Source organism: Triticum dicoccoides, chromosome 1B (assembly GCF_002162155.2).
Source record: "Triticum dicoccoides isolate Atlit2015 ecotype Zavitan chromosome 1B, WEW_v2.0, whole genome shotgun sequence".
In the NCBI taxonomy this organism is placed as follows: domain Eukaryota; kingdom Viridiplantae; phylum Streptophyta; class Magnoliopsida; order Poales; family Poaceae; genus Triticum; species Triticum dicoccoides.
The window spans coordinates 298,544,743-298,553,631 of NC_041381.1; positions in this window are offsets into that span (position 1 = coordinate 298,544,743).

Sequence of the window (8,889 nt, forward strand, 5' to 3'; positions counted from 1 at the left end):
GGATATGTAGATCTCCTACCATTGTAACCGACTCTGTGTAACCCTAGCCCTCTCTGGTGTCTATATAAACCGGAGGGCTTTAGTCCGTAGGACATAACCTCCATTACAACAATCATACCATAGGCTAGCTTCTAGGGTTTAGCCTCCTTGATCTCGTGGTAGATCCACTCTTGTACTACCCATATCATCAATATTAATCAAGCAGGACATAGGGTTTTACCTCCATCAAGAGGGCCCGAACCTGGGTAAAACATCGTGTCCCTTGTCTCCTGTTACCATCCGCCTAGACGCACAGTTCAGGACCCCCTACCCGAGATCCGCCGGTTTTGACACCGACAGGCATTCTGGGTTCATTGAAAATATTTGTATTTCGATCCTAATTGCATTTCATTTGGTGCTAGGGTTTGTCATCCCCATTTCAGGCTTAAGCAAAATTTAGACATGATGCAGTAACCAAGACTAGTCCACAAGAAAGGCTAAAGCTAGGGCTGTGACACCCCAATTTCGAACATAGCGCTCACAAGTCCGTTTCCTCCGTTTTGCGGTACGCCACACCCCTCCCGATCAACAAGACCCCGTTTCGATCATAGGAGGTCCAACAGAAGTCTGTTTCCTCTATTTTGTGGTACGCCAGACCCCTCACAATGAATAGGATCCCGTTTCGAACTGGCCGGTCGAACACAAGGCTGTTTCCTCCATTGTGCGGTACGCTAGGCCTTTTTTCCATCGGCTGTTCCGTCCAAGCTCTCCCGATGAACATGACGACACATTCCATTCCGACCCAGCCGGTTGGCTCCCCATGAACATGACGACGATGGTGTTTCTCTGTTCTGACCCAGCCATGTACACGAGTCCTGGCCGTACGTATGCGCGACTAGGCATTCCAGCCCCGCCCGTATGTATGTACATGGCCGTATTTTCTTTCTTGCACACTGGCCACTATACGTATGTGTGCATGCTACATGCGCGCCTCTACTACGACACGTGCGCGCCTCTACATCGACCAGTATGTATGTACACATTCGCGACCAGACTAACAACACTAAGTATGCTTCGACCAGGTGGGTCCTGACTGTCAGGCACTTCCTTGCGTGCGAAGACGTAGATGGTGGGTCCTAGCAGTCAGGGGGGCGAATCTTTTTTTTGGACGCACTTCCTTGTGTGCGAAGATGTAGCTGGTGGGCCCCAACAGTTAGGGGGGAAATGTTTTTTCATGAAATGCGGTGGCCCATCCGGTGGATCCCTGCTTTCAGGTGGAGGAATAATTATTTTTCGCATAATAAGGAGGCACTTCCTTGCGGCTGCTGTGGACCCAGCTGACAGCCTCTCCACGTACAGTACTCTCCGATGGAAGTCCTTCCTTGACCATGTTGACCACGCCGCACCGAGAGCACCAGGGCGGTTGACAATGGCGAGGTCAAGGAAGGGGACGACGCGGAGCTGGGGAAGACGCGGCAGTGGAATCCCGCGCGGAGAGGAGTACGAGGGTTCACTGGTTCGCTGCGGTGTGAGGATGTCATCGCCGCAGGGCCTGGCCAACGGTGGGAATAGTAGGGGCGGTGAGGCCTCCGCGGCAGCACAGCCATGGGAGGCAGGAGCATGCGGCACGCCCGGCGCTGCTTTGGGCGGCTGGAGCAAGAAGACCAGAGGTTGAAGAAGCACTACGGCCGTTGGATGGACATCATACGGTCACTGGAGCCAGAATCGTTCATATTGACTAAGTTGACAAAGCCCTCCATCCCCGTCAACTTAGTAGGCCCACAAGTCATCCTCCCACCAAGATGGGTCCCAGCTAGCAGGGGGAGTATTCATTTTTTTGTGTGTAATAAGGAGGCACTTCCAGTGGGTCCGAGCTGACAGCGGGAGGAACGTTTTTTTCGTGAAATACGGTGGCCCGTTCGGTGGGTCCCAGCAGTCAGGAGGGAAACATTTTTTTCACGAAATACGGTGGCTTGTCGGGTGGGTCCCTGCTGTCAGGTGGAGGAATAATTATTTTCCACGTTATAAGGAGGCACTTCCTTGCGGCTGCCGTGGACCCAGTTGTCAGCCTCTCCACATACAGTACTCTTCCTATGGAAGTCGGTCATTGACCACATTGACCACGCAGCGCCGAGAGCACCATGGCGGTGGACAACAGCGAGGCCTAGGAAGGGGATGACACAGAGCCGGGGAAGACGCGGCAGTGGATGCCCACGCGGAGAGGAGTACGAGGGTTCACTGGTTCGGCTGCGGTGTGAGGCTACCGCCATCGCCGAAGAATAACAGGGGGTGTGGGTGAGTGGAGGGATGGCCTGGCCAGTGTGGGAGTAGTATGGGGGTGGTGAGGCCTCCACGGCAGCACAGCCGGCCACAAGAGGCAGGAGCAGGTGGCACGACTGGTGCTGCTTTGGGCGACTGGAGCAAGAAGACGAGAGGTTGAAGAAGCACTACGGCCGTTGGATGGACATCGTACGGTCATTGGAGCTAGAATCGTGCATATTGACTAAGTTGACAAAGTCCTCTATCCCCGTCAACTTCGTAGGCCCACTATACTGGGTCCCAGCTAGCAGGGGGAGTATTCATTTTCTTTAGCGTAATAAGGAGGCACTTCCTTGTGTGCGAAGATATAGCTGGTGGGTCCGAGTTGTCAGCGGCGGTAACATTTTTTCGCGAAATACAGAGGCCCTTTCCGTGGGTCCCAGATGTCAGCTGGAGAAATCATTATTTTGCGTGTAATAAGGAGGCATTTCCTTGCATCTGGCCGTGGACCTAGCTATCAGCCTCTTGACATACAGTCCACTTCAGATCCATGTCGGTCGTTGACCACGTTGACCACACCACGCCGAGAGCACCAGGGCAGTGCACGACGGTGAGGCCTAGGAAGGGAACGACATGGAGCCATGGAAGACTCGGCAGTTGTTTCCCATGCCGAGGGGAGTACGACTGTACGAGGGTTTACTGGTTCGTCTGCTGTCGCCGGAGAATAACAGCAGGTGTGGGTGAGTGGAGGGATGGATAGGCCAGCGATGGGAGTACGATTGGGCGGTTGAGGCCTGCGCGGCAGCACAGCCGGCCGCAGGGAGGAGGGAGCAGGCAGTCCAGCCGGCGCTTGTTTGAGCGGCTGCAGCAGGAAGAGCAGAGATTGAAGAAGCACGACGGTCGTTGGATGGACATCCAACAGTCACTACTTGTGCGTCAACCTTTTTTAGGAAAGCCTCAAATATGTGGAAAACAGCATACAACCCATCTTCCATTATTTCTAATAATTTATAGCCCATTTCCTAATTCTTAAGTGTTTTTTGGAGCCCATATTCTTTTTGTTAGCATTACAGCCCATATTGTGGCCACTGTTAAAAAATTATACGAATTTTTGCATATTTCGGTGCGGTCCGAACTGTTTTTAATCCCGAAATTTCGAGTCACATTCAAACTAATTTTAAAAATAAATTTATATCAATATAAAATCCAATAAATTGTCCATGCATAAAAATCAATGCAATTTAAAATCTGGAAAGAAAAAAATAAATTTGAAACTAAATGCCGGTTTGATGTGTTTTAAAAATGTACAACCCATTTCTCATTACTGATTGGCCATTTTCTCGGCCAGCGGAATGAAGCTCTCCTCGTTTTGGAAGATTTGTAGCCCAACAGGCTTGACAAAGCGACTTACTTGACAAATCACAAAAAACTAGGCTAGGCATTTTCAGAAAGAAAAAACCTGCTGGGCTGGTGTGTGGTAAACATAAACGAAAAGGCTGTCTAGACAGGCCAGAGTGCCCCGCACAACCCAGTTGACATCCTGCTTCCGTCTCAAAAAACAAATTAGATAAATGCCACTCCAGTTATGGAGATTCATAAAAATTCCACAGCAATTTCCAAACTTTGAAAAATGCCACTGCAATTTTTGCAAACTTTGAAAAACACCACTGCAATTTGCAAACTTTGAAGAATGGCACTCGAGACTTCGAAAAATGCCACTGGAAATGGTATGAAATGGCATTTTTCAATGTTTGGAAATTGCAGTGGCATTTCTCGAAAACACCAGATTTGGAGTGGCATTTATCAAATTAACCCAAAACAAAAATAATTGGGCGAGCTGTTGGGTCCCTGGTGTCAGCCGCTCGTTGTGCAATTCTCTCGTTTATTGACTATGTTGACAATGGCATGGGACCGAGATGTCAGAAATCCACTAGGAGGAGCCATTTGTTTATTGGCTTGAAATAAGGAGGCACTTGCTTGCGTACTGCCATGAGCTTGGCGGGTCCCAGGTGTCATCCTCTCCATGTACAATCATCTCCTGATTGTGTACGCGTCAACTTGGTAGGCCCACAAGTCAGCCTCTAGACCCGTGGAGGACAAATACAACCCATTTAAAAAAATAACAGCCCATTCCATACGTTCAAACAAAAAGTTCAACATTTAGAGCAAAGTAACAGGTCTGATCTGCATATAGAGTACTGAACTTCCACGTTGACAACCATCATAGCCAAGTTAACTATCTAGTCCCACTAATACTCTAGTAGCGTGCAAGTACTAACTTACTCTTAGCTAACTAGACGATGCCGGCCGCCATCTGTGGTACACGCTAAACGCCAGCACCGAGGTCCTCCGCCTCGCCTAGGACTTGCCAGAGGTGCGATAGGGCGCGTTGCTCGAGCGCGTTGGCCCTTTCCATGCCGGTGTGGTCCACCGAAGCTTCGGTTTTTGAGCGGGAAACCTACTTGACGAGCTGGTAGTAAAAATCAGCGTCGCGAACGCGTACATGCCCGACAGCCTCCAGGGCTATTTGCCGAGCGCCGACCTCCATGTAGTCAGCCCAGTTGCGGGCGCTCTGCTCGCGACTCAGAGTATCGGTGCGCTACTGCTCCATGTCCCGCTGGTGGCGCAAATCGGTGATACGCTGCTCCTCCGCCAGGCGGTCGCGCTCCAACAACTCATGCTCCTCCGCCAGGCGGTCACGCACCAACAAGTCCTCGATTTCTACATTGCCATCTAAAGACCGATAGAATGCCTCCTCCCTCCATCTGCCTTCCGGTGAAAAACCGAACACTAGTTCCAGCGGTGACCGCCTCCGTCCTCGCCTATCGCAGACGGGCGGGGGCATGGCGGACGTAGTGAGAGCGAGGATAAGTGGCGAGCAACGTCGGGCCGGTGGGGGCTCATGAGGATATGGCGAGTTGGGTCACGGTGCCACCGGATAAGGCCGGGAAACAATACTTATAGGCGAAAGGTAGCGCGACGGTCATCGGAATTCAATGCATAAGCATGCATGGCTTAGTGCGCCAGCTTACCATGTAAAACTAGAGAAACTGAAATTATGACTGTGTCGTCCCGTCCCGTCCGTGCTGGGTCGCACGCCGGCATGACGGTCAAACGAGTGCACTCGAATCATCTCCCTCCTTGTCAATAATGATTCCACGGATTTAAAAGGCCCGCAACAATTAAAGCGTATCTTTTTCCGCATCAATTAGCTGCCTTAATTATGGCTGGCTGCATGTAGGCACAGAGAATCGCTCGCAGCTAGTATGCGGAGCAGCATGCAAGGAGTCGCAGCCGAGGGCACGCATGCAACCACTTAAATCGCTGAAATTAATTAGGCTTAAATGTCTGCATGCAGTTAATTATTGACATGCCTTGGTCTTGCTGCTTTGCTCACAGGACTAATAAACCCGGACGGAGGGAGTACCTTGGTTGGTGAGATTTTTGAATTAAGCCTTGCAAACTGGAAAGGAGGTACTAGTACGTCCGTGATCCGCTATTTATTCGTGTAGGATCGAGTAGGCCGTTTCTTGAATTGAGCCCTGCAAACCGGAAAGGAGGTAGTACGTGCGTGATCCACTATTTATCCGTGTAGGATCGAGTAGGTCAGATAGTGTACGTGTTGGATCGAGTAGGTCGGATGGTGTACGTGTACGATCGAATTAGTTGATGAACGTTAGCTAGGAGATAAGGAATTTGCGAACATTTTTGCTGACAGTTTCTTCAGATTCGCATGACATTTTCTTCAGAGCAGCTTGTCAGTTTCTTCAGAGGTAGGCATTTTTATTCAAAAAACTGCCACTTCGGATCTTGCGTCGCAACTAAAACTGCCAGGAGCACATTAGTAGGCTAGCTAGTGATCGATCAGTAACTTGTAAGCACTGAGCGAACAGAAATAAGGAACTGTTAATGCATCTCAATGGTTCACATATCATAACTAAATATGTCGCTCCAAAAGCAAAGATCAGCCACTTCGGATCTTGCGTCGCAACTAAAACCAACTAGTACGATTCCCATACATAAGATCAACATGTTAATGCATCTCAATGATTCACAGACCATATAAAAATATGTAGCTCCAAAAGCAAAGATCTAGAAAAAAAACATCTGTTCTTCCTACAAACATGGATGCTTCTCTTGGCCAACATTTAGTACAGACTGAAAGACAAATTTGTTTGTGAAGTCTACAATTCCTCTTGCAAACGTAAGTGGTTTCACCAACAGTTGGAACCATGAGAATGAACCACACATGATGGAGGAACATCCGCTGCAATATGATTTGGTCTTCTCTCGATCACACAGTAAGACTATTTTCAGTATACAAACTTTAACTTACGCAAAATGATGCCCGTTGTATAATCAGACCAAAGCAATGAAGCACCTAGTGTTGGCCAATAAATAGTATAGTACTACTTTTCTATAGTCCATGAAGTGACTATCCAATCTTTCTGTTCTCTATTTTTCAAATGGCACTGCATGCAGTGACTATACTATTCTCTTATGCAGTTCAATCAAAATTGCGGTCACTTTGTTTGTTTGCCAAATAGCAACGAGCAGACATCTCTGTCTGCACAAATATCAAGCAGCTAGTAAACATATACCCCACCTTGTATTTTCGGTTTAAACATGTCTCTTTCGCTTAGCATCTGTCATGTTTTGCACTAGGCAATTTGATACAATCATGTTTTGCCCTGGACAATTTCATACTGAATTGATTTGCTGGTTGAGAGCAGAAATATAGCGCCTATTCTTCATTAGACCAAGGGTATCCATGTTCACAGTGATGGAAGAGGTGAAATCCATACAACCGAAATTGAGCATCCAATCATTGAATCTTTCCCTGCACCTCCAATGTAGGTCCACCCTGCCAATAAATTCACATGCAAACCACTAGTATTACTATCTAATGACAGTACAAAAAGATTAGCATGATAGTAGCAAACCATGTACCTTCGTAATGAACAGCTCATAGTGCCACCAATTGGATATAAAGGTTTGGAAGAAAACATGCTCCTAATGTTGAACCAGTTGGACTTTTTGTGAAGTTCCAATAAAATCGAGCATCCCTGTTTGCATAGATATTGAAAGTGTGATTACTGTAAAAATGACACTAGTTGAAGCATAGACTCACTAATATAAGCATTCCAATTTCTTAATGGAAAAGGTAGCAAGACTGTTTCTAACCACCTGTTTGAAGGAATAAATAAGACAACAATGGCTGATGTTAGAAAGGCATATATAGTTCTTTCTGAAAGAATGATCGACTCCTGACCTTTCCTCTTCTTTTTAAGCATATTTTGCGCAGTTCAACTAAAATGCCATCACCACCTTGACAATTCAGTGACACTGTACAAAAGGAAATGACTTAACATTACATCATGATGTCAGATATGTAGTCGACAGGCATTAGAGACAAACATACAGACCTCCTCCGAAAACATAATGGCATTAATTTTAACAAAGGTGTGATTAGCTTTACCGGGATAATTTGAGTGAATACTACACCCTCTGTTCCTTAATATAAGACGTTTTCATGGTTCAATTTAAAGTACCCATACGTCTAGTATTTAGAAAAATAGGTAGTACTTTTCTTGAGCACATATCTGGGAAAGCTTGCCACACTTTATTTATGTCCATACGCTAATGCAACACCATTCGAATACTACAAATATACACTAATCCAGTGGCTAGTGCAACAGTAGAGTAGTTATTTTATTACAGCGTACAGTACAATGGTTTTACTGAACAGATTTCAATAAACTCTAGCACTGGAAGATTTCTATAAGAATTAACAATACAAAATGTAAAGGTAACAAGTTTCAGCGTTGGTATAATAGTTGTGCATGAGCATTAAATCAAATACGAAAGTCTGAAGGTAACTAGCATTATTAACTAATGACAGTATAAAAAAATTGCAAACCATGTACCTCCAAGATAAATATCACTTCAAACTCGGGGGGGACCTTAAAATTTCTATCCCAATGTTGATAAACGATCAAACAGAAAAACTTGAACGAACGAATCAAAAGAACAGCCGGAGGAGGAGGTGCCCACTCTTGACCTTTCCTCTTGTCTTCATAATTGTTTGTGAAGTTTAACCAAAATAAAATGACATCAGCGCATTGGCATTTTGGTGATAGTGTACAAAAAAATTAACTTATCTCATGAAAGTGAGGTATGTAATCTATAAGCATTAATAGTGCAAAAATCTGAAGGTAGTAACAAGTTTCGTCGTTGGTATACTGGTTGTGCAATAGCAGTAGAATGCCTTAGCTGAAAACCTTCAATACATCCACAATCAATAGCTAACCCTGAAATAATCCAGTGACATTAAATGGCATTGCTTAAATTTATCGGTGGCATTAGACTGAGTGCGACATTAGTTAAATGTGGCATCACTTTAGCAGTAGCATTGCTTGACTTGACTGCTGGCATTATACTAACAGCAAAAGAGTGGCAATAAGAGCATGGGAGGCCCATTCGGACAGTGGGCGCACCAATACGATGTACCTCCACGGACGCATAGAGTGGTAATGGAGGTATGGTTTCCCAGAGCAACAAATATCCAGGCAGCATGTGTGGATTACGTCCCATTTTTGTTCTCTTTAGCCACCTTTTTCCTATGTGAGGACAACAAACCGATCGACCTGG